The 26,291-nt window shown below is 39.4% G+C and overlaps 1 protein-coding gene and 1 pseudogene across 3 annotated transcripts in view; both read right to left on the bottom strand.

Annotated features, from left to right (window-relative positions):
• Positions 1–26,291, bottom strand: part of CDKL5 (cyclin dependent kinase like 5) — a 182,385-nt gene that overhangs the window by 80,554 nt on the left and 75,540 nt on the right. The window lies entirely within an intron of this gene.
• On the bottom strand, positions 22,406–23,624 carry LOC105747981 (gap junction alpha-1 protein-like; annotated as a pseudogene).

Here is a 26,291-nt window from a genome sequence, read left to right as displayed (position 1 = left end):
GGAATGTTATACGTTTTTTAAGAATTTGTCCATTTCTTCCAGGTTGTCCATTTTATTGGCATAGAGTTGCTTGTAGTAGTCTCTTAGGATGCTTTGTATTTCTGCAGTGTCTGTTGTAACTTCTCCTTTTTCATTTCTAATTTTATAGATTTGAGTCCTCTCCCTCTTTTTCTTGATGAGTTTGGCTATCGGTTTATCAATTTTGTTTACCTTCTCAAAGAACCAGCTTTTAGTTTTATTGATCCTTGCTATTGTTTTCTTTGTTTCTATTTCATTTATTTCTGCTCTGACCTTTGTATCTTTTCTTCTGCTAAGTTTGTATTTTGTTTGTTCTTCTTTCTCTAGTTCCTTTAGGTGTAAGTTTAGATTGTTTATTTGAGATTTTTCTTGTTTCTTGAGGTAGGCTTGTATAGCTATAAACTTCCTTCTTAGAACTGCTTTTGCTGCATCCCATAGGTTTTGGATCAGGTTTTCATTCTCATTTGTTTCTAGGTATGTTTTTATTTCCTCTTTGATTTCTTCAGTGATCTCTTGGTTATTTAGTCACGTATTGTTTAGCCTCCATGTGTTTGTGGTTTTTACATTTTTTGCCCTGTAATTCATTTCTAATCTCATAGCATTGTAGTCAGAAAAGATGCTTGATATGATTTCAATTTTCTTAAATTTACTGAGGCTTGATTTGTGACCCAAGATGTGATTCATCCTGGAGAATGTTCCATGCGCACTTGAGAAGAAAGTGTAATCTGCTGTTTTTGGATGGAATGTCCTATAAATATCAATTAAATCTATCTGGTTTATTGTTTCATTTAAAGCTTCTGTTTCCTTATTTATTTTCACTTTGGATGATCTGCCCATTGGTGTAAGTGAGGTGTTAAAGTCCCCCACTATTATTGTGTTACTGTCCATTTCCTCTTTTATAGCTGTTACCAGTTGCCTTATGTATTGAGGTGCTCCTATGTTGTGTGTGTATATATTTATAATTGTTGTATCTTCTTCTTGGATTGATCCCTTGATCATTATGTAGTGTCCTTCCTTGTCTCTTGTAACATTCTTTATTTTAACGTCTATTTTACCTGATATGAGTATTGCTACTGCAACTTTCTTTTGATTTCCATTTGCATGGAATATCTTTTTCCATCCCCTCACTTTCAGTCTGTATGTGTCCCTAGGTCTGAAGTGGGTCTCTTGTAGACAGCATATATATGGGTCTTGTTTTTGTATCCATTCAGCAAGCCTGTGTCTTTTGGTTGGAGCATTTAATCCATTCACTTTTAAGGTAATTATCGATATGTGTGTTCCTATGACCATTTTCTTAATTGTTTGGGTTTGTTTTTGTAGGTCCTTTTCTTCTCTTGTGTTTCCCACTTAGAGAAGTTCCTTTAGCATCTGTTGTAGAGCTGGTTTGGTGGTGCTGAATTCTCTTAGCTTTTGCTTGTCTGTAAAGCTTTTGATTTCTCCATCGAATCTGAATGAGATCCTTGCCGGGTAGAGCAATCTTGGCTGTAGGTTCTTCCCTTTCATCACTTTAAATATATCATGCCACTCCCTTCTGGCTTGTAGAGTTTCTGCTGAGAAATCAGCTGTTAACCTTATGCGAGTTCCCTTGTATGTTATTTGTCGTTTCTCCCTTGCTGCTTTCAATAATTTTTCTTTGATTTTTGTCAAAAAATTACTGTGTGTTTTATATTTCTTCCAGTATTCTCAAGATCCTCCACCTCATAAAAACCATGCCTCAATCAGTGAACAACCATACTGAACACAGAAACTTGTAACCAAAACTCATTCCTGCTACTGACTGTCTAAAGTTCCTCAGTCATTGCTTTATTCCCAGAATCAATTGTCCCTTCTTAAGATGTTGGCAAAGCAACCGATTGGTATTAACAATCATAAGAGTTACTAAGTTATTTTAAATGCAGTTACATAACTTGATTTAATTATGCTTTGGAACAGTGAATTCTCTAAACCAATCATACACTGTTGTAAGGAAGTAGCAGGAGTCATTGTTTTAAATTTTTGCTCTGTAATTTAAAATATCCAACATGCATTATGAAACAGAACAGAAGAAAATACTGATTTTATTTTACTCTCCTATTCATGGATTAAAACATTCCAAAGGTTATGCTCTACAATTCATTTTCTAATTATTCTCTGAGGAAGCCCTCCCTTGGGAGAAATTCTTTATTTTTTCATCTAGATAGCAGGAATACAACTTGATAACTAAAGTATTTTAAAATATTTCATTTGGTTTGCAAATATCACACTAAGTGTTTTCAAACACTGACGTGCTCATTCAGCAAAAGCAAAATCCTACAAACATAAATATTATCACCTTATAGACAGATATGGTAACTGAAAAAGTATGCTTTATTTTAGGTTATTATTTTTCAGTACTTTTGTGCCAGGGTCTGTGCTTCCCATGTAGTATTTCATTTAATCTTCAAATCAATACTCTGAAGAGACTCTTATCATCATGTTCATTTTACAGATGAGAATGTACTGAATTTTAAAGAAGTTCCATAATTTGCCCCAAGATCATACAACTAAGAAGTAATAGGGCTAAATATTTAAACTCGGGAAGATTGATTCTGGAGGCCATTTCTCAACCATGGCAATGCTATTCACTGTTGCAAGCCATGTATGTAAGTTCTATTGTTGAAAAGGATATATTCTGAAACACACACACACACACACACACACACTCTCACTCCTGGGGAGGGGGAGGCATGATTATTTCTCTTCTGTGTTTTCTCAAAAGTACATGTTAGCACCAACAAAACATTTCAAATAGTTTTCTAATGTCTGTTATATTTATACAACTAAAAGAATGTGCAAATATTTCATTGTTTCCACCTTTATCTATATTCCAACTTGTATTTCACAGAATTTTCTCAACTTAGACAAATTGTTTAAATTATTTTTACATTATGAGCAAAATTATAAAATGGGAGTAAATTCAAGCATAGAATACATTCCACGGCAGGTAGATACAATGGAGCTAATAGAAATACAAAACATTATCCAGGATATGCAATGATAAAAACCAGACTGTTTCCTAAGAAATCCTTTAAATATCTTTCCTTGACTTGTATTATTTATTACTTGTAAACTACCATAGTCTGCCAATACTAAAAGTTAGATTAACTACTAAATTTTAGTACTGCAGACTTAATCAGGAAAGATTAATACCCAGGGGAGCATTTCAGTCAGTCAGCTAAGAACTATCTATTGGGCCCCCGCCTTATGTGAGGTTTTTTATTTGACATCCTAGGTTTAACATGAGTGAGTAAATAAAGCATCTCATACACACAGAAGCTTACATCCTGGTGTGTAATAATGCATGACAGTAAGTAAAAATTTATGACAAAAGTTAAAAGGTACGATGAATGTTATATGATATGCTACAGAAGTTTAAAACAGACTGATCATGTTAATATAAAGAAAAAACTGCATACCCCTTTGAGATTTAAGTTTATAATATGTTGGTTTATTTGCTTCTGATCTCTCTCTATCTGAAATGTGAAATATCATAAATATGTCTTCGTTCATTGCCATTCCTTCTCTCCCCAGAGGTAACTTTCACTCTGAAGTTGGTGTGTACTGTTCCCATGCACATTTTTATTACTAGCGATGAATTTACCCATAAGCAAATTTACTACTATTTTGTACATTAAAAATCATATAACTGGCATGTTATTGTACACATTTTTTGCAACAGTTTTTTTTTTTTAAGTACAACATGGTATATCTGAGATTTAAACATAAATCTAGTCAACTGGGGATAATTGTGGCCCCCAGGGGACATGTGGCAATGTCTGGAGACACTTTTGGTTGTCACTATGGGGTGTGGGGGGTACTTACATCTAGTGGGTAAAGGCTACGGATACTGCTGAACACCCTACAGTGCACAGGACAGTCCCCACCACAAAGAATTACCTGGCCCCAAATGTCGAAAGTGCTGATATTGAGAAACCCTGCTCTAGATTATTCATTTTAATGGTTTTGTAGTAGTCCACTATAAACACTCCCTCTTAAAAGAGACACTGACCATTTGTTGAGATCAGGTAAAGCTTTGGAAAAGACTAATACACTGTGAAAAGAAATTTTAGTTGAAAACGGGATGATTAAAAGATTAATTCTTCAAAAATTATTAAAGCTATTAATCATGGCACTAAAATGTCTACATTCATCTCATTTTCATAAAACAACAATTACTTTTATAATAACTTTTGCAATATGGCTCCATTAGAGCATTATATAGTGAAATACCAAAAGATAAATTAAAACATATTCTTTTTTGTTGTTAAAAACTCTCACATTTTAAAAAGCATTATAAGGAAAACTCCCAATGAATTTACTTCATGCTCTGACTCTAAAAAGAGTATAGTCTTATGAAAATAGTACTACATCATCAAGAACATGAGAGAGCATGCAGCCAAGAAAGATGTGGGAAGTGGGATCTTACAAAGAGTCTTCTATAAAACAACTGCCTTCAAGCCAAGTCAGTAATAAAATTCCTACATAACAAAATCTATTTTCTCCTTTGTTTCCAATAAAACATCAAATCCCTTCTACCAAAGAGAAAAACAAACACTGTATGCTAACGCACATATATGGAATCTTAAAAAACAGTACTGATGAACCTAGTGGCAGGGCAGGAATAAAGACTCAGACGTAGAGAACGGACTTGAGGACACAGGGTGGGAAGGGGAAGCTGGGACGAAGTGAGAGAGTAGCATTGACATATATACACTACCAAATGTAAAATGGATGGCTAGTGGGAAGCTGCTGCATAGCACAGGAAGATCAGTTCAATGCTTTGTGATGACCTAGAGGGGCGGGATAGGGAGGCTGGGAGGGAGGCTCAAGAGGGAGGGGATATGGGGATATATGTATACATATGGCTGATTCACTTTGTTGTACAGCAGAAACTAACACAACGCTGTAAAGCAATTATACTCCAATAAAGATATTAAAAAAAAATCCCTTCTACCCCCTCTGGTCTGGACCTGCCCTCTATGAATCTTTATTGAGATGTAAAATGAGAATAAGTAAAAGTAACCAGCATGCCTAACCATCCTCTCATCTTCCCCCTCTGAACCTGGTCCTGTCTCCTGTCCCATATCTCAGTGAACCCTAGCCAGAAATTTAGGATCACTCTTCCCATCTCTGCAATCCCAAATCCATCCAGGTTATCACCAAGTGCTGTTGATTTTTGCTTCCTAAATCTTTTTCAAATTGGTCCACTGTTCTTCTCTACCTGGACACTCCCAGCTCAGTTGAAGCCCTTGGCATTCCCACCTGGGGTACTGCCTAACCTCCTAACCCTTTTAATGTCTGCCACTCAGCAACCAGACTCTTCATTTGCAAAGGAAAATCTGATTTGACTGCCCCACCATTCCCCTTAGAGCTCTCCCCAAACTCCCCTGCCCTAAGGACCACATCAAAGCCCCTTCGCCTGGCCAGCAAGGGATGCTCTCCAACCTCCTCTCCCTAGGTCTCCCTTGCTTGCTGAGCCCTCACCATCCTCACCACGATCTCTCCTGCTATTCAGCCTGTTCCCTTTCCTCCAAAAAGCTTGGCCCTCCCTGTGCCATTCAACCCTGCACTATCCCTTAGGCCTTAGCTCAATCCTCACTTCCTCAAGGAAGTTTTCCCATAGCCCCGTGGCTAGGTCTGAAGCCCCAAATGCTCTCTGAGCAGACACCTCTCCTTCATAACTTGTATTAAAGTGACACCTTCACATATTTATCTGATTCTACCACTGGACTGCAAGTATGTAGGTGAGAAACAAATGTATGACCGGTCTAAAAGTATGCTGAGCGAGAGAGAAAGATCTAGTGCAAACGTCTCATGCACTGCATCACCTATTCAAACCTCACATCTTGCCGGCCCGGGTTATGTGTCTGTTTGGACGTCATTTACTAATTCTGCCACAGCTTAACAGAGAAATACCTTTTCCTACCATAATTTTAAAAAGAATAAAAGACATTCCTTGGTATACAAGGAACTAAAACAAACAAACACAGAATACAAATATACACATTTATTGTTTTTAAGGACAGTGCATCCCTGGGAGACTTATTAAGATAGATCTGTTTCCTTCTTTCTTCAGAAAGTTTCAAAAAATGAAGATAATGAAAGAACGTAAGAGCCTTCAAAACTTCATCTGGCCCTCTCCAGAAGTCCTTCAGCAGGCAGGAATCTGAATAAGCTCTTAAAGTTCAGAAGAATTATACTGTCTTGATTAAGAATCTCTTTTGCTTTTTGGCTACTCTGGCCTCCTGCAGATGTTAAAAAGGCACTGCAAAACCAATATGGCTGGGGCTTCCCTGGTGGCGCAGTGGTTGAAGGTCCGCCTGCCGATGCAGGGTACATGGGTTCGTGCCCTGGTCTGGGAAGATCCCACATGCCGCGGAGCGGCTGGGCCCGTGAGCCATGGCCGCTAAGCCTGCGCGTCCGGAGCCTGTGCTCCGCAACGGGAGAGGCCACAGCGGTGAGAGCCCCGCGTACCGCAAAAAAAAAAAAACAAAAAAAACCCAATATGGCTTTCTTTTTGTTAAAAATTCTTCCATGGCATTGGTATAAAGTGTTTGCAGTTACTAGGTTGCCAGTAAAATGAATGCAGTTACTAGGTTGCCAGTATTTATCAAGTTATATGAGAAGCCTTACTAAATTAAAAAATTATTATTTATTGATTCATTTCTCCACCTGAAACAAGGATTGCTCTCCTTCACCATCACCTCTATTCCATTCTGTGATGAAACTAAAAGATTTCCTCTAGTCTGGCAAAACGTAATATGAAAACAGATGTCACATAATTACTAATATCTAACATGTGTGTGGTATGGGATACTCCCAGTGAAGGAAATTGTCAAACACCCGGAACTAGCTAATACATCACTCACAGTGCTGTATAGTAACATGGTCCCCAAATCCTCAGTGCACACGTGCTACAAATGCTTCCAGTCATTTTGTATTAGCGGAGTTCCAGGAAATGTAGGAAGAGGGGTAAAGCTTGAGCCGATACGGAACAGAAAGAAGGGAGGAGCCTCTAGAGGTGAGATATAAGAACATGAGTTTAGTGGGAAGAGAAAATCAAAGGGAGAGGCTCTCTTGAAAATGTAAGCCACATTCTTAAGGAAGCCACTAGAATTTCCACAGTAAAGTCCTGAACTGTTTTTACTTGAACATTACAAGTGAGTGTACCCAGTAAAGCTGTGAGACTTGGAGCCACCTAGACGGCTGACATCTGAGTGCCACAAATATAAGAATAAAAAACATAAAAGTCTAGGACCATTTAGCTGATAAATGCAAACAAACTCACACACCTAGAAAGCCTTTATAAGTACTTTTAATATGGCCCAGTATAACTGTTAGTGGATCAATATCAACCTGAAAGGACATTGGCTGACAATGTCAAAGGATGTAACCATGACGAACTAAGGAAACTAGTTCATACAGAATTGTACACTTAAAATGGGTACCTCTTATTGTTTATAAGAAGGTACATTCTTTGTATGTAAATTATACCTCAATAGAGTTTTTTTGAATAGAGTTGATTTTAAATGCATCATTTAAAAATAATTCACCTCATAGTTATAGACTAATATAAACTGACTACCCTAGTTATTATGATAGATTAGGTAGTTAATGAAATGTTCAAAAAATAAAAGGTAGTTATCAAGATAAAAGATGAGGCACCCAAAGAACAATTTTCACTTCCCCCTCTAGCAAAGCAAATAGCAACTCTCTTCACTAGAAAGAGATAGGTGAACTTTCAAAACAATTTAGCTCCATATTTATAGATCATACAAAATTCTAGGTGTACTTAATTTCATACAGCCCACACTTCCAGACATTATATACAGATGCTCTCAAACCACCTTGTCTACACCAAACTCAGACTTGGTATTGTCAGCAAATGAATGGAAATTTCAAAGAGTACATGGTAGACAGCATTTCAGTTTAGTAATATTAACCATCATGTTCGTACTGTAGTTATTGTGCAATTGTGTTACAATTTTATTTCATTTTGCCTTCATTTTATAACAATGAATAGATAATGAGAAAATGAAAACTCCATTTCTAGTGATCAAGTAATTGAGACAAAGATAGCATTAATTAGGCATGCCAAATGCAGGCAATCTACAACCTCAATCAGACAATCATTGGATTTAAGCTGTGTTCAATAGTGGACAAAATTTAAATGATGGAAATACATCCTCTAAGACTAAATCTAAGATGTGCCAAGAAAATGTAGCTCTTTAATTTTCTACAACTGATTTAACCTTGCTTTTCAAGCTCTGACCTTGACTTTAACTTGCATTCTGTAGTAGCTCAGCCCTTGTTTGTTTATAGTTTCTTTCTGGCAAACGCTCAGTTTCTCCCTTCAGATTTTCTCCCTGGTCCTACCAAGATGGCAGCTGGGTGTATGGATGTGGGTGGGGTTATGTAACTTCACTGTGGTAAGGGAAGGGCTCATAGATAAACATGCACGGGCCCTTGTGCTGTCCCCTGGGGCTCTATGGTCCCCAAGACAAGGTTCCTTATAGGCCTGGACCCCAGACACTGGCCTGATGCTAATGCTGGACCCCGTGCAGGCTGTGGGCTCAGGTATGTGCTCTTGGCTTAGAGCCAAGGGGTCTGGCCTGGTTGTTTGGCTCCGCAGTTTTAATTGGTAAAGCCATCTAGATGCTGCAATCTCATTTACACCAGCTACCTGGCCAACAACTACAGTGTTGCTATCAGCTTGCCCCTCAACACAGCATCCCCACTGACAGGTTCACTGGCTCTCAACCTAGCTACCTGGGGTGTGTAGTAACTTTGGGATTCCTTGGAAGACACTCACAAGCTGAAGGAGGCCTAGGCATCCTCTCTCCGCCCTAACTACATCATGCCACATTTTACTCTGCTGTCACTGCTTCCATTGTGACGAGGCAAACTTGCAAGGCAGTTTCTTCCTTGAGTTCCAAGAGGGGAATGGGGCATAAGCGTGCTTCTCTTTGGGCTTTACCCTCAACCTACTGTCCTCCTAAACCCAGAATTTCAGTCCCCTGAGGTGGTGGGACGGGTGGGGGAAGAGAATGTCAAAACTTGCCTGCCTTAACTCTTCTCTTCTATCCACATTCCTTTGGTATCTGGAAGGGCTGTCTTTTGTTTCTCTTTTAAGTCTCAAAGGAACTTCCCCTAGGAAGAGGCATTCACCCTAAGTCTCTCACATGGAACCATGATAAGAAAAGATCAGGAGAGAAAAACCAATTTACTGACCAAAGATACATCACCAGGTATTCCAGAAAGATTATCTGTTAAGTATATAAACATTCAGGTATAATGACAGAAGAATAAACAAAGGTTTAGAATTAAAATGGACTGATGATCGACATAAAAATACATGGCCCAAATGAAGGCAAACATCTATTTTCTGTTGAACTAGTTATAGAGACAGCTTGGTACAGATTCCTTGATTGAGAGAAGAACTGACTGTGCCTAACTTCCTCACAGCCAATTTTCCCAGTAAATTATATAGATACCTTGGAAGTCAGCATACTAAGTTTTGCAGACATTGGTGGGTAAACAACATACAGAACGCTAACAGCAGATTGTTATAGTAGCAATGATAATTGCTACTACAAAGGCAAGTTGCTCACTGCTTCCTGGGAGCCTAGCAAAAACCAGACCCATGAGTATAGACTCATACCTTCTGCTCAAGTTAGAGACAGTATAGCTAAAATGGTTATTAAATCATTGCTTAAGAATACCTGATTCTATTCTGCTTTTATTAATCAATAAACTGATGAATTATGCATATGTATATATAAAACATAAAATCTATGATTCTTGATTTTGGGCAAATACTTTGCCCTAATTTGACAATTTCCTATACAATAAGAAAACGAGTAAAGCCTGGTAAAGAAAGCTAACACACTGTCAGGGAGGGGAAAATTCATGCGCACAAAGGTCTCCTAGAAATAGGACCTAAGAAGTGGCCAAAGCAGGCTGCTTTTATACTTTTTAGACAAAGAAACAATAAATTTGTGAGGAATTGACAGGACAAAGAAACTTGGGCTTTGGGTGCTCAATTAGTGAAGAATTTTAAAAGAGCTTGGGCTTGGGGTAGTAAATTAAAGAAGTAACAAGGTTTATATATACAGGCTTCTCGGCTCCAGATTTCCTATCTCTGATGATGAGGGTGTCCCTCTATCTCTGGATACAGTGAGTGCACCTTTCACATGGGAGATTTATTTTCTGCTTTTAGGGGGACAGAGGTAGGTCAGAGTTTCCTTCTTGCATCAGCTGTTTCTCAAGCAACGTCAATTCAAAATAATCAATATGCCATTGTGGCATATTTTGGGGTGACCCACCTTGAGTCCCAACATCACCGAGGCTTAGTTTTTTCCAATTCATGAAAAATATGCCAGGGTTTTAGGACAGAAACATGCTTAAGGAAACTCCAAAGTCCAAAAGCAACAGAAATTATGTTCTGTATAATATCTTTAGGGTAGCAAGGCATAAGGTCCTCAGGTGCGGGATTACTACGACACTGCCAAGATGTGAAAGGCTGGTAGGTATAACAAGAGAAACTGAGAAGCTCCCTACTCAAATAACTGAGCTGGATTACCTCTAGGGACCCTGTGATCATGCTTTCTGACAGATCTATTCACATATAGGCAGACAAGGAAACAGAATGGTACAACCAAAATCTGAAAAAAGTTACAAGTCACACCTTTTTGCCATAATCATAATCCATGTAGAAAACTGAAAAGTACATTCAACTTAGGTAGTAACAATTTTTCTTTTCTTAAAAAACTTATTTTCAAAGTATCTAGTTAATTTATTGAAAACTTGTTATGTGATGCATTGTGGGGAAAACTAGAAAATGCCAGATTCACTTTCTCTTACCATAGAAAGAGATTTGTATCAAACATAAATCAGCAACCTGTAATATTTCTGAAAGAGCTAAAAGTCTGGCTTATCTTTATATCCAAGTAGCCAGCACTGTATCTTACATGTGATAGGTATGCAATAAAGGTCTGCTGAAGTGAACTGTACCATATTTTCACACAGTCATGGAAGAGGAACTGTTTACCACCATCACATAAAGAAGCTGGATGACCTCATATATGCTACCTTAAGCGCTAAAGCAAAAAAGAAAAGGAGGGGGAGGAGGGAGAGAAAAATTCCAAAAGTGGCCGTGCCTTTGAAACAACCATGGAATATAAATCTCAAGCAGTGCAATGTTTCAAGAGAATTAGCCAAAGAACACTGTAAACCTAACGAAATTCTGGTATGTCTGGCTACTTGATGTCAAGATTATCACGGAAGCTTTCTAGTTGAAATCCTCTTCTAGTAACATTCTCCCAAGGCCTCAGTCAGGTCATCAGTTTTGCACCTAACAGATATTTCAAACATACTCTGCTTGTCAATCACTGGATTCAGGAAAAGAAACATATACTACATTTCATGCAGCCTGGAAGCTGTTCAAGATGTCCAGTATAAAGTTTTAATTCCATGCTTCATCTCCTAACTTTTAAGGAAAAGCACCCCGCTCCTGTCACAGCTAATTATTCACAGTTTCTCAACTGAGCCTTCACACATACTTGCTTTTATCTGCTCACACTCTGCCTCCAGCATTCACCCTTTCTTCATTCATTCATTTCTTCAATCAACAAACATCTCCCAAGCTCCTATTAGGTGACAGGCACTGTGCTTAGCAGTGCGGATACATAGGAAACAAGACAAATCGGGGGAGGGTCCCTGTTCTTATGGCAGTTACATTCTGGAGGGAAGAGACATAATAAGTGAACAAGTATCAGACAAGAAGATAACGGTAACTGCTATAAAAGAAAGCAAAACAGGTCAACAATAGAGTGTTGATTTGGGTAAGCGAGTACCCAAGGAAGTGACGTTTTAGCTGCTACTTAAATGATAGGAAGCCAACCCTGCTACTTCTAGTTAATTCTTCTTTTCCTCCTTCAAAACCCTCCTTCGGGAAGCACTGCATGATCCCCCAGCTTGTTTTGTGTGCTCCTCTCTTGCGGTCGGTAGCACACTAACCACACCTCCTACCAAGCTCTTACCACAACTTCCCTGGAATCTCTGGTTTGCAATCCTGCCTCAATGCCCACCTCAGACCACAGTTAAGATCCAAGAGTACAGACACTTCACATAACTCTCACCCCTAAGACCTAGCAGAAAGGCCTCCAAATGGGTGGGCTGGGTGAATTAAGCAGTTCAATTGCTCTAAGTACTTCTTAAGGATCTTACAGGGACCAAGAAGAAATGAGGCAATGGACACACAGGGCATAGAAACGGGATAAGTAAATTTTATCAAAACTAAAAACATCACAGAAAATAAAGACTGAAATATTATTTTTGTTAAAAGGACCAATCCCCTGAGTTTTGAAATGATCTGTTTTGTGACATTTTCATTCTCTGTTGGCCCAAGAACTCCTCAAGGGGAGAGACCACATCCCAATCATTATGCTGTCATGAGCCTTTCCCTTCCAGAATGTGGGTTCTCTACAATCACTAATCATGTCCTTCCTGTTTTTTATTCCAAACATCCAGCAGGATCCACTATAGCAGGTGTTTTAACAGATGTCTGCTTAATGAATTACATTTTAAGTTTCAAAGCTCACTCCTGTGGTTTCTCTTGAGCCAGAACTAACAAAGAATCTTTATATATCAACAAAGAATGTATTTAAACGGCATGGATAGCAAATTAATACAAATTTAAAAAAGATATCTGCTTCAGATAAATCACGCACTTATTCAGATAAATCACATAGTGAGAAAGTGCCTGTAGAAATTTAAGAACCAATGGTATGAAAAAACGCAAATTAATGGATGACTTTAAGAGAAATTATACATTATTCTCTAACAAAACATGGCAGAAATTTTATATTCAACATTGTGAGTTTATAAGGGACAGAACAAACTGTTAGATTATACTATCAAGTACATAGAATACATATGTAAATGAAACTTGATTCCACGTTTTAAATGAATGGAAAAATTTGCATATTTTCACTGAAAAATCAACTTAAAGGGCAGCACAAATCTTTTCTGAACAAAGAAACTTGGCTACATTACAACCACTTTATAATAAGCCCCTAAAGTAGAATTTAAATCTAAGGGCATGGATAATATTCATATAATGACTTGTGAATCACATCCTTCTAGTTATTCTACTACCTGTATTTGAACAAAAAGGCACCTAAAGCAATAGAAAATGTCACAACTGTATAAAGAACTGTGATAAATAATAGATATATCATAAAAAATAATCTGGTTAAATTTTCTCTTGAGCCCTAAACAACCAAAGAAAAAGGCAGAAATTTCTAACAAAATCATTATTTCCTACTTTCAGAAACAAATAAAAAAATCTGATTATTAGAGGACTATATACTCCAGCTTAAAATATAAGATATGGACAGGTTATTTTTCATACTCCTGTTGCCAGATCTATCTATATGGTTTCATATGAAAGAAAACAAAAAGTGTTTCTAATTAGCAACACTGTTTAATTACATTTAATTCTGTGATAATTTTCAGAAGCCCAGAAGCACTTCTTTCAGACACAATCTTGATTTCAAACAAATAATAATACAGCAAACTGAAAGTCAAAGGATGTCACACATCCAGAAGAAGTGTGAGCACTTCAGATCCAGAGCCACACTGCCTGGATTTGAATCCTGGCTCTACCATCTACTAATTGAGAGACTTTAGGCAAGTTTGTTAACTTCTCGGTGCCTCAATTTCTTTTGTCTAATGGAAAAGCATCAATTAGCGGAGCATTAGACCAGAAAACTGGCTCTAATGATATCACTTATTCCTGAGGTTGCTATTAGGATTAAATGAGAGGATACAAGGAAAATGTTCAGAACAGCACATGAGCTAAATGTTATTACCGTTATTACCATCATCAAGTTCAAAATGCTCTGCTGCGGGGCATTCCCAAATCACTAAAGCAAGTTTCCAGAGGAAAGCCAAGAGCATGGGATTTGTCCCTGAGGGGCTTCTCCTGACCCTGGAGAGAACTAACAGTCCTTACTACATAAAGTCCACTAAAGTCCCAGTAAAGCCAAACTTCCCGTCCAATACGCTAATGCCAAAGAAAGCTGACACTCCTCCTGGACTGGGAGGATTACCGGGCTGCAGCTTCCGCAGGAGGCAGAGGAGTGTCCAGGACTTGGGACAGTGGGGGTGCTTGAAGACATCCCTCCAGACTGATGACTAAGCACCAGAGCCTGGAGAGCTGGGGCCAGGGAACCAATGCCCACTGGAGCACAGCTCCTGGCAAAGGGTTTAATGGTAACCTGAGTAACAAGCAATGGTAACCATGGTAACAACAAAGCACTAAGGACTACGCCCCTTGCCCCATTTGCCTGGTATGTCATAAAACAAAGGAGGCTTGTATCAGTCCATGGGAAGCAAAGGAGCGCCAGTAATACCAACAAGCCAGGTGGTGTGGAGTTAGATTTAGTTTTATTTCTAAAATAAAAAATTGTGTTTCTACCTGAATGCCATGGGGCAAATTAAAATCTGTTTCACAGGACTTTGACTCCATAAAACTGTGAGATCTCTGAAGGTAAGGACTAAGTTTCAATCACAGTGTCTGATATGTGGTATATATGAAGAATGAACTCATGTTTATTATCACATAAATGGTGTTTACAGAATTTTCACACACACGAAAACTTGTACTTTTGGTAAAGATGGAGTAGCCCCATTTCTCCCAGGTCCTTCCTCTTAAAACTAAAAACCCTTGTACATAACACACAAAGATAGGAAGAAAGGGTAGAAAGGAGGAGGACGAGCGCCTAGAGACTTCAGGACCTGAGGAACACCACGGCAGTGAGTTCCCTGGAATTCCTCACTGTCTCCCATGTATGCCCAACAGGGTGCCACAGAAGCCTCTGACCTGGAACCGACAAGAGACAAATATAAAAAAGTGCCAAGAAAAGCCTGTTCCCACCGCTAAAAGACCAAGAAAAGGATGAGCTAACAATGGAAAAGGATGAGCTAACAATGGAAAATTTTTCTGGCAATACTCACCCTACACGAATGGAAAAACTGCACCACCACCCCACTGAGGTTTCAGTGGGGCTAAGCGGGTAGACACTCTTACACACACACACACACACACACACACTGTCTCCCCGCCCCCCCCCCCCCAAGGAAGCAGGGACCTAATCTTCCATCCCCAGCCTGGCAGAAGCAGGCAGCGCTCCATTCCCCTCTTGTGGTGTTGGTGGGTCCAGCCCCTGAGCTGATCTTCTATCTTCCCCTAGGCAGAAGCAGGCAACAGTACGCTGGCGCCCCTGCGAGGGTAGTGTCTGCAGGACAGAGCAGAGGCAGTGCGAATTAGTGGTCCACTTTCTCTGGGAAGGTATTAACCGGGCCAAGTGAGGACCTGAACACCTGCCCCATTTATCTGCAAGGAGGCAGTGGGAGTAAGAGCAACACTTCTGCAGAGGTGGTATCAGGGGGTCCAAGCAGGAAACTGAACATACACCCCCCACCCGACCCTCACACAATCCCACAACAGGGAGGCTGCCTGCTTAGCAAAAAAAAAATCAAAAAGGATCCAGAGTCTCATAATATACAAATTGACCAGGATAGAATAAAAAATCACTTGCACCAAGGACCTGGAAAGTCACAACTTGAATGATAAGAGACATCCACCAAGATGAAATAAATGTTGGAATTATCTGACAAGGATTTTAAAGCACCCCTAATAAAACTACTTCAACAAGCAACCCCAAAATGCCCATGACACAGACAAAAAATAGCCCCAACCAAAGCCTGCTCTCTCGAACTAAAAGACCAGAAAAGGAGCAGCCTAGCAAGATGGAAAACTTGTAGACAATAACCACTCTACTGCAGCCAGATGAAACAGTAAAAATTGTGACTCCATTCACACCAGCAAAGGCAGAGTGGGAAGCAGACCCAGTCCCCTGCCAGGGTAGTGTCAGTGGAGGCCACGTGGGGAGCAGTAACAAGGCACACCTGCCCCTCCCGCCCCTCCTAACCAGGGTGGTCAACATGTTACCAAATGCAAGTCCGTGCGCCCAACGCGCAGTGAGGCCAAACGATACCAAAACGTCAGCGTTGGGAGCAGAGAAAGGTTTATTGCGGGGCCATGCAAGGAGATGGGTGGCTCATGCCTTAAAAACCCTGAGCTCCCCAAAAGCTTTCAACAAAGCCCTTTTATAAGAAAGGTGAGGGAGGGGTGTGGTTAGTTGTTGCAAACTTCTTGGTGTCAGATCCTTTGTTCTTGAGGTCAGGTCATGATGTTCCTGTAAACCTCCACCTAAACAAATGCTATTCCCTGTTCTGACAAGAAAGGGCAAGGTTCCAAGGATCGACTTTCGCCCTCCAAGGTCCAGGCCCTGGCTAAGAAAAGGGGGTCCCTGAGCGGGAGCGTTCGTCCAGCACCCAGTCTGCGTCCTCCCACCAGTGCCCAGGCCCAGCTGAAGAGGCAGCTCTCAGCTGGCGGCGCCCACCCATCCGTCATCACAGAGGGAGCCAGGCATCCAGGACTCAGCCGGCCCTCAGGCTCCTCAGGTCGCCCAAAGGGGGCTGGGGGGGCGGGTCCTATGGACTGTGACCCATGGAGACCACCACCGCCATTAGGTCAAAGAGGCGGGGATGGGGGACAGGTTTGCTGTCGCCTCAAGGCCTGGGCCTGGCCAGTGGGCAGCCGTGGCGAGGGCTCGGGAGCCCTTTGGGACACAGCCCACAGTCTGTCCCCTGGGCCCCCAGCTCACCTGACAGCCGCCATCTGCCTCTCATCGCGCTCTCCACCGCGAGGACCACTGTCTGGCCAACCATTGGCAGAGCTCGACCTCTAACCACCACGCTAAGGCTCGCGCGCTAACAGTTGTGCGGTAATGGCCACGTGCTCTCGTGCTCTCGGCAGTGTGCCCACCCAGCCCCTATTACAAACAGAGGCCTAGTGGAGAGCCCAACTCCCAACCACACCAGTCACAAGGAGCCCCTCTCCAGTGGGTGTCAATGGAGGCGAACTGAGGAAACCAAATTTCCATCCCCATCTGGTGCCCCCTCCCCTCCCAGAGGAATGTCAAAGGAGGCCAGATAAGACAGAAGATTAAATAAGGTCGAATCTAACGACATAATGTCCAAAATGTCCAGGTTTCAATAGAAAATGACTTGTCATGCTAACGACCTGGAAAACCTCAACATGAATGAGAGAAGACTATCGAGATGCTAACACAGAGATGTCAGAATTATCCGATAAAGATTTCAAAGCAGCCATCATACAGAGAAGTCTAAAGGAAATTTTAATTTCATATCACTTAATGAAAATATATCAAAATATGTGGGATGCAGCTAAAGCAATACTAAGAGAGAAATTTATAGCACTAAATCCATATGTTAGAAAAGAAGAAAGGTCTCAAATCAATAATCTAAATTCTTACCTCTACACTAGAAAAAGAAAATAAACCCAAAGCAACATGGAAAGAAATAATAAAGATAAAAGCAGAAAGCAATGAAATTTCAAAGAGGAAAATGACTGAAAAAAAATCAATGAAGCAAAATCTGTTTCCACAAAAAAATTGATAAAGTTGATTAACCTCTACGAAGACTGATAAAGATTTTTAAAAAGAGAGAAGACAAAAATCATCAGTATCAGGAATGAAATAGGGGAGATGCTTACAATCCTGTAGCCATTCAAAGGATAGTAAAGAAATACCACAAATTTTACACTCATAAATTTGACAACTTACAAAAAAATGGGCCAATTCCGTGAAAACCACAAGCTACCAAAACTTAACCAAGACGAAATAAACAACAGTCAGAAAATTATTAAATACAGTGAATTTGTAATTTTAGAGTTTCCAATAAAAGAACTCTTCAGGCTCTGATGGGTTCACTGGAGAATTCTGCCAAACATTTAAAGACGAATCAGCATCAATTTTACATAATCTCTTCCAGAAATTAGAAGAGGAAGAAACACTTCTTAGCTCATTTTATGAGGCTACTACTATGTGGATACCCAAACCCTGTCAGACAGCACAAAAAATGGAAACTACAGACTGATATCGCTCATGAACTCAGGCACAAAAATTCTCAAAATATTAGCAAATCAAATCCAGAGATATATAAAAAGAAGTATGCACCATGACCAAGTTGGATTTATTCCAGATATGCAAGGCTGATTCAATATTTGAAAACCATATCAACATGGTAAAGAAGGAAAATCATGCAACAGAAGAATCTGACAAAATCCAACACCCATTCGTGATTTAAAAAAAAAAAACTCTCTGGCAAGCTAAGAATGGAAGGTAATTTCCTAAACTTGATAAATATCATCCACAAAACCCTACCGCTAACATCATATTTAATGGTGAAAGACAATGCTTTTTCCCTAAGATTGCAAACAAGACAAGAAAGTCTGCTCTAATCATTGTTACTTAACACAGTATTGTAAGTTCTTATCAGAGTAATAAGCGAAGAAAAAGAAATAAAAAGCAAACACATTGTAAACAAAGGAATAAAATGGACACAATTTGCAGATGACATGATTGTCTACATATAGAATCCCAAGGAATCCACCAAAAAACTCCTAGAACTAGTGAGTTTAGCAAGATTGTAGGATACAAGATAAACACACAAAAATCATCACATTTCTATACACAAACTATAAAAATGTGGAGACAGAAATTAGAAGCAAAATACCATTTACAATTGCTCCAAGGAAATGAAATATAAACCTAAAAAAATAGCTATAGGATCTGTATCCTGAAAATTATAAAATGTTAATGAAAAAAATTGAAGAGAACCTAAATAAATTGAGAAACATACTGTACTCATGTATCAGAAGACTCAACAAGATGCCAATTCTCCCCAAAATGATGTATAAATTTAAAGTAATTCCTATCAAAATCCCAGCAAGTGTTTTGTAGATATAGGAAAGATTATTGTAAAACAGAAATTGAAAGGCATATGACCTGGAATAGCTAAAGAAATTTCGAAAAAGCAGAATAAGGTGGGAGGAATCACTATATCTGATGTTGAGGCTTGCTACAGAGCTACATATCAGTAGTCAAGACACCATGATACTGGCAGAAGGATAAACACATCGATCAATGGGACACCTCAGAGAACCCAGAAATAAAGCCACGCGAATATGCTCAACTGATTTTTGCCTGCAAAAGAAATTCAATGGAGGAAGGAGAGACTTTTCAACAAGTGGTGCTATAGCAACTGGTCATCCACAAGCCAAAAAACAAAAAGCCTCAACCTACATCTCTCAAACAACTTATACAAAAATTAACTCAAAATGGATCATGGACTTAAATGCAAAATGTAAATCTATAAAATTTTAGAAGCAAACAAAGGAGAAAATCTTTAGGATAAAGGACTAGACAAAGAGTTCTTAGACTTACCACCAAAAATACAATACATACAAGGAAAAAAATTGTTAAATCACCTCATCAAAATTAAAATATTCTGCTCTGTGAAAGACCCTATTAATAAGCAATGAAAAGACAAGCTACAAGCTGAAGAAAATATTTTCAAACATATCCAACAAAGGATTTTAATCCAGAATATATATATTTTAAAAACTCCTTAAACTAAACAGTAATAAAACAAACATTCAACTAGAAAATGGACAAAAGACACAAAAAGATATTTCACTGAAGAGGATACAGAGATGCCAAATAAGCACATGAAAAGATATTCAACATTATTAGCCATTACAGAAATGCAAATTTAAACTACCATGAGATCACCTACATACCTATCAGAATGGCTAAAATAAAAAAGAGTGATAATACCAAATGCTGGTGAGCACATGGAGAAACGAGACCAGTCATACATTGCTGATGGGAATAGAAACCACTCTGGAAAAAGAGTATGCTAGTTTCTTACAAAACTATATGCTCATTTAGCATACAACTCAGCAATTACACTCTTGGGCATTTATTCCAGGGAAATGAAAACACATTCACAAAGAAACCTGTACATGAATGTTCAAAGCAGTTGTATTTGTAATAGCCAAAAACTAGAAACAACCTGAAGGTCCTTCAATAGGTGAATAAACCATGACACCGCCACTCTGTGGAATACTACTCAGCAATAAAAAGGAACAAACTATTGGTCCACACAAAAACTTGGATGGGTCGCAAGGGAGTTAAGCTGAGTGAAAAAGGCCAATCTCAAACGGTTATATACTATATCATTATATTTAAATAGCATTCTTGAAATGACAAAATTACAGAGATAAACAGATCAGTGGTTGCCAGAGGACAGATAGAGGGGAAGGGAGGGATGCAGCTGTGGCTATAAAAAGATTGCATAAGGAATCCTGGTGATGAAACTGTTCTATATCTTGACTGTGGTGGTCACATGAATCTACACAAGTGATAGAACTACACACACACACACACACACACACACACACACACACACACACACAAGTGCACGTAAAATTGGTGAAAGCTGAGTAAGGTCCATGGATTATATCAATGTCGGTTTTCTGGTTATGATATTCTGCTATAATTATGTAAGATATTACTATTGGGAGAAATGAGTTGAAGGATATATGGAATCTATTATTTCTTATAATTGCATGTGAATCTGTATCTCAAGATAAAAATTTAAAGACAATCAAGCAAGCAATAGGTGAAAATTAATGTGAAACAGGAAGTGAGGGTGGCAGTGTCCAATCTAATTCCAAGGTTTCAAGAGTTTTGCAGTCTTCCACAGAAACACACACCCCATTAGAAAATAATAGTGATTCTTCCTCAAGAAAAGGTTTGTGAGGAGGAAATGTGAAACACTCTTGACTAAACCAAGAGAATGGGTTTTCCAAATGAGACTGTCAGAGCAAGATGCAGTCAGATGGATTGGCAGGCTTAATGCTGTCCCCAGCTTCACCTTCCCCGGGTGCCCTGTTGGGTGGAAGGAAGCTTCTGATGAAGAGTAGATCAGTTAAAAGAAAAACAAAGAAGCTACATTTTTTTGCACATCTGAAAGTAGTAAGTATATCCGTGATCCTGCTACATATAATTAAAAATGCTAATACTAAAACCTTCTCTAACATAGTCTCCACAATTCCATCTCCAAAAATCTATTCTCACGTATTTTGCTTAGATAAAGATGTACCAGTGAAGAATTCAAAAGACTAGGAAGATCAGTGCAGCTAGAAGCTCTCAGAGAAGGCAGTGATGCAGACTGCTCTCTTAAAACTTTATTGAACAAAGAACACTCTCTAGAATATATGATGGGCTAGGTCTACATTGCATGCAATAAAGCTGAACATGACAGTAGTTCAATGTGAAATGTTAAACAAATTAGTATTTCTCACTGTACAAAACTGCTTATGTAGCTGCCATGCAAGAATAAAGTATTAAGCTCAGCATTTTCACCAATCATCTGTGATGAGCTTTAAAAAAGACATTTGAAGAAATGGTTAGATTTCTTTGGTATATATTTCAAACAAATTAGTTACATGGATAATACTCAAACCTCTTTCAACCTCTCTTGCATTCCAAATAAAATCTTAGGACAAATATCAAAAATGCTTGCCACACCAAAAGACAGACTGTCAAACTCAAAAGAATATAAGTTCTGAAATAATGTTTATTCAGTAGGGTTTATTAAATTGGATAAAGGCAAGAACTGTCAGTTACTGCAAAATTCAGGTAAGAACACTTAGTAGTCCAGCTCTAAGCATTTCTTTTAAATTTCTCACATTAATGAGTTCTGTTTACAGTACTAAAATTCTATCATTCAAGCATCAATGATTACATTTCAGAAAAAGGAAATCATTTGTGACATCTTTCTACAAAAGAGAAAAAATTATAATGAATAGAACCAGTATCTAATAGGATACACTAGGGGTGGGGGGGTTAGGAAAAAAACAGTGCTTTATTTTCACAGTAGAAATTATGTAATGCAAACATCATTTTTACCCACACCAAAAAGTCCACGAGAAAAGCTCAAATTTGAACACTGTGAGCATTATTTTAAAATCTATGTTTGTGAGTTTATACTGCAGCTGTTTCTACCAATACGTGGCAAATATCTATCACTTTCACATACACTGAACCATTCTAGGGGAATATGGGAGAGAAAAAGGCCTTACTTATGCATCACCTAGTGCAACTTTTACTTAGAATGCAAGCTGAGTCAACCATTTTAAATATGAACATGTATCCCTGTTAATCCCTCTCTCTCCATCCTTCTATCCCAGACACCTCAAAAGAACCGTGGTAGTCTAACGTCTTTGTATCTGCTAAGCCTCACCACTGAGGTTGTTGAGTACCACCTCCACTGAAACAAAAGTATACTGTCTATTGCACTTTCCTTTTCTTTAACAATTGAGCAGAATTGTAATGCTTTCAACCACGTGTGTAGATTTCTAGGTCATTTACACTGCTGCTGGCATGACTGCTGGCTCTGCAGAACTGCTGCTGGGCTGCAATGGCCAGTGTCTAGTAGCTAGATTTTTTTTAGAATTCCGCTCGTCAACAGGGAAATCAAAAAGCTGTGTGAGTTAGAAACGGTGCTTCCTGCCTGTCCCATTCGAACTGGCTATGTGCTGTAATTAGCAGGGTTCTGCTCACTTCCTTGTTTGCTGTAACTGTCGCAGGAAGAACTGTTTCTGTCTCCAGGAACCAGCTTGTCCCTGTGAAGGGACATGGTGGAGAGAGCAACAGTTGATAAGGAGCCATTGGAGGGGCTTGGCAGACCAGATGTATTGTGGTAAGGCTCACGCTCTGGGTTCTTCACATGGTCTTTAATGCTCTCAAGAAAGACACAGAAAAGCTCTATGATATTCAAGGCAAGAGACACCAAGGACACCAGCGGCATGAAGAGGATGAAGATGCTTTTCTCTGTGGGGCGAGAGAGGAAACAGTCCACCTGACGTGGCAGGGGTCTCGCTTGCAAGTGTAAACCGCATTCAGGCGGAAGCCATAGATGTACCACTGGCTCAGCAGGAAAGCCACCTCAAAGACTGTCTTGAAGAAGAAACAGATGGTATAGGTTCACAGCAAGCCCCTCCTCATTTTCACCTTCCCATGTTCTTCAATGCCATACTTGAACTTCTTGATTTCAATTTCCTCCAAGTGCACCTCCACACTAGCACCATCGGTTGGGGCAACTTTGAGTTGCTCCTCTTTCTTGTTCAACTTCTCATCCTTTTGCATTACACAGATCACGTGTGCTAGGTACAGAAGTGTGGGGACAGATGCAAATACAATCTGAAGGACCCAGAAGCACACGTGAGAGATTGAGAAGGACTTATCGTAGCAGACGTTTTCACAACCAGGCTGTCGAGTGTTACAACAAAAGGCAAACTACTCATCATCCCAGGTTGACTCAACTGCTGTACCCAATAGCAGGATTCAGAAAATGAAAAGGACTGAGAGCCATACCTTCCCTCCAGCTGTGGAGTAAGCTTGAACCCTGTCGAGGAGTTAGCCTAAGGCACTCCAGTCACTCATGCTGCCTGTTTGCTGTTCTTTCCCTTAAAAGTGAAGTAGGCACGCCAAGTGACTGCACTCCTTAGAGGACGAAGTAAAATGAAAAAGCAAGTTCAAGCACTCAAAACTGTCTAAAGCTCACAAGTCTGCTACTCTTTGGTACCTTCCTCATTCTTCCCCCTAATGAAAGGCAATTGCTGATACCTGATAAAAGCTTATGTAGATTCATTTTTCATACATGGTGAGTAAATACTCTTAAATAAGGATGTATATATATTGATAATGGGACCATTTACAGAAATAGGGGAACAAAATAGACACATTTAAATATCTTCAATTCCAGAATAAGGCAATCTCCAAAGATTAAAAACTCAAACACAGACACTGAATTAAAAATTTACATGCATATACTGACTGATTCATCTTCAGACTTTTCAGGGCCATCATCTCCCAAACAGATAATGATATTCATCCAAGCATTATTTATGGAGTGCCTACTAGATGCCAGGTACTGTATTAGGCACTGGTTCCTACTGTGATTCCTTTGGAACTCACAATCAACTAGCGGAACAGATAATCAAAAGCACAGTATTTTATTAATTTTTTAATTACAATTAATTGTAAGATAAACCATTATTTTATTTACCATTCAGAAAGCAATCAAGGTATCCAGGGTAAGATGTGCCCCAATTTCAGAAATGTGGGGGTAAATGTATATCTTAGAATCAATGAAAAAGGCTAAGTGAGTAAGTGAATATACAATTGCAAATTTAAATAAGTGCCAAGAAGGAAACAAATAGGCACCAACAGAGATTACCACAAGGAAACCCAGATTAGAATGTATAGAGTCAGCCAAGCAAAGACTGGAAAAACCGCTGCATGTGAAGCAGCAGCATGGGCAAAAATTTGAAGAGGGAAGGACTCACTGTACTCAAGGAGCTAGCTCAAAAGCAGGCAGCAGGGTTACCAGGTAGTAGGCAGAGGCAGCAGAATGGTGCCAGAGGGGGCTACCTCAGGCATCTGCTTGGCAGTAGCAGAGAATCCCAGAGGCAGAAACTGAAATTACACTGTGAGGCTGGGGCAAGATTGAGGCCATTGGAGAAATTATTAATGGCAGTTCAGGAGCTCTAGGGGACAGTGGGAGGGTTGTGGGAGGAACCAGGATGTAAAAGAGGGATGTACAGATCAGTACAGAGACAAGGGTTCTGGGCTAATGGACGGCCAGTGAGTTTCGGTGGTGACAGAAAGTAAAAGAGGATGTCAAGAATCATGGGTCTGGGCTTCCCTGGTGGCGCAGTGGTTAAGAATCTGCCTGCCAATGCAGGGGACAGGGGTTCGAGCCCTGGCTCGGGAAGATCCCACATGCTGCAGAGCAACTAAGCCCGTGCGTCACAAGTACCGAAGCCCGTGTGCCGAGAGCCCGCGCACTGCAATGAAGAGTAGCCCCCGATCTCTGCAACCAGAGAAAGCCCGCGCACAGCAGTGAAGACCCAATGTAGCCAAAGATAAAAATTTTAAAAATAAATTAATTTTTTTTTAAAAAAGAAAAGAATCATGGGTCTGATCCTGAGAGTCTCTGGAGAGGGAAATATGCAATCTATACTAGTGCTGTGGTCCTGAACGCTGTGGTGAATAAAGGGGCATTTTGCAAGGGTAGCTGCCATTCCAGTTAGCAGGGAGTAGTAGCAAGATCAGGACTAAAAAAGAAGAGCTGCTACTCTCTCCTTATCTGAGAACTGAAGTCAGGTCTCTGCCAACAGGGGCCTCAATTTAAATACTTATTTACTGAATGTGGACCATTATCTTCAGTTGAATTGTTAGCACATGGAAGCTTTTTTGTTAAGACTAAAATGCTGACACACTGTGTTCATTCTTGTGGGTTTCTTCTCAAGAGCTTTTAAAAAAAAAATCTCAAGAGGAGCAACTCTGATACCATCCACCAATCTGTTGAGAGTGGGTGGAACCTGACATGGGGCACAACATACACCTGCTGTGCCACTACTGAAGACCTTCTATTCTTTCTCCATTTCCTCCTGACAGCACTCTTTCTTTATAAGAAACGTCTCTGAGCAAAAAGCCTACGGAAAAGTTTCTGCCTCTAATTCAGAGCACGCCAGACAAACAGATCTTAATTTAAAACGGAGGACCACAGCTAACTGATTATTACGTGGCAAAAATAATTATTTTCAACCAAATTATCTCAATACAGCACTGACTCATCATTTTTAAAACAAACTTTATTTAGTATATTAAGATAACATTCATAATATTTATATTTTAATTCTCCCACTTTAAAAAATTTAATTCCCAAAGGTATTCATTTTAAACAATCAGGAAAATTAAAAGAGGAAAATATTTCTTAAAGTAAAAATAATATGAATTTGCCTACTAATAAGCAATCTTAAATACCATACAGCTTATTTGTTTCTTGGTTTAATGGCTGTTCCTCACAGTAGATTCAGTAAGAAAAATAAAACTTAAAATGAAACCTAAAAAGGGGGGGCAAGGTTAATACAATTTACAATGTCTCAACTACCCAAAGTTGGTTACAACTGTTCTCCAAGGATAAGAACTGAAGCCTCCCAAAATGCAATTTTTTAGCAAGTAATCAAATTATAAGGCTTAAAAGTACACACAGTGCTTTCTCAGTTGCTTAAATAACACATTTTAGCCAAACTGTCCTCTATCACACAGATTCTGAAAGTAATCCTATTAAGCTAAAATCACCAAGATGTATAGTTTATGATTAATACATTCATCAAGGTTAATCGAAAAGAGACCATTTGCAGCATAAGAGTTGGGCATTTATTCTCATTAGTTTTTCAAATT

This window comes from Orcinus orca, chromosome X (assembly GCF_937001465.1).
Source record: "Orcinus orca chromosome X, mOrcOrc1.1, whole genome shotgun sequence".
NCBI classification, from domain to species: Eukaryota; Metazoa; Chordata; class Mammalia; order Artiodactyla; family Delphinidae; genus Orcinus; species Orcinus orca.
The sequence above is the reverse complement of the archived record's forward strand: the minus strand, read 5'-3'. Positions and strand labels throughout refer to the sequence as shown.